This window comes from Schistocerca cancellata, chromosome 6 (genome assembly GCF_023864275.1).
Source record: "Schistocerca cancellata isolate TAMUIC-IGC-003103 chromosome 6, iqSchCanc2.1, whole genome shotgun sequence".
In the NCBI taxonomy this organism is placed as follows: domain Eukaryota; kingdom Metazoa; phylum Arthropoda; class Insecta; order Orthoptera; family Acrididae; genus Schistocerca; species Schistocerca cancellata.
The window spans coordinates 320,098,973-320,100,115 of NC_064631.1; the positions used below are offsets into that span (position 1 = coordinate 320,098,973).

Sequence of the window (1,143 nt, forward strand, 5' to 3'; positions counted from 1 at the left end):
TACGCTGATTGTATGGACATTAAATTCGCTTTGTCTGAATCTGGGGAGCGAGCTCTGCGTTCACAAACCACCGGCCCGTAATATACGGGATTTGTGAGACCTGTGCACACAAGCGTTGGAAACCTACCAAGGACTTATTGAATCCATGCCACGCAGAGTCGCTATGCGTGCCAAAGGCGGACTAACATGCTGTTAAGCACGTTGTCATGGTGTTGTAACTCATAGGTGTGTGATAGGTATTTTGCAAATACGGCCAGATTCAGAATAAGAAGGTTCGTTTGAGATCAGAAACATACAGAAAATGATGTCTGTCATCGGAGGCAGCTACAACATTCTGCCTACTCTTCATACACAGCGCGATCCATCTGATAACTATAGTGATTAGCTTTTCTCGCTCCTTCCTATTAAAGTAGACTTTGTCAGACTGGAGATCCTCTTCACGTGGGAAGACGAGTGCTGGTTGTCCGACTCGTCCTGAAAAATACTAAACTCCGCCCGAACAGGTCATGAAGGCCCAACGGTACCGACCGGCCGCCGTGTCATCCCCAGACCACAGGCGTCACCGGATGCGGATATAGAGGGGCATGTGATCAGTACACCGCTCTCCCGGCCGTATGTCAGTTTACGAGACCCGGGCCGCTGTTCTTAATCAAGTAGCTCCTCAGTTTGCCTCACAAGGGCTGAGTGCACCCCACTTGCCAACAGCGCTCGGCAGACCGGATGGTTACCCATCCAGGTGCTAGCCCAGTCCGACAGCGCTTAACTACGGTGATCTGTTGGGAACCGGTGTTACCACTGCGGCAAGGCCGTTGGCCTCGACTGCTCCTACAACGGGAAAATAAGTCTTTGACGTAAGCGTGGAACAAAGCCCAACCCTCAGTGTTGCAGACATTTATTTCACAGTGCAGTAAACGAACGGAAGCTGGTAATAAGTTTTTCGTTTGTTTGGTCATATTGTTCGTCAATGTTTTATAACTACTTTCTTGCAGTATAGGTCCACAGCTTCCTTAAATTATTTTAAAAATTTGTTCTTGCTTTCAGCTGTAAGAATTTTATTTTACGAGTCTAATTTCAGCATTAATACATTTTAAAACATGTAAAAAACATACTATAACGTAATGAGAACAGTTTAGAGTGTTTTAT

The 1,143-nt window shown here is 46.2% G+C and overlaps 1 pseudogene; it reads right to left on the minus strand.

The window, feature by feature from the left end:
* Positions 1 to 696: 696 nt before the first annotated feature.
* On the minus strand, positions 697 to 814 carry LOC126089605 (5S ribosomal RNA; annotated as a pseudogene).
* Between the last annotated feature and the right edge of the window lie 329 nt (positions 815 to 1,143).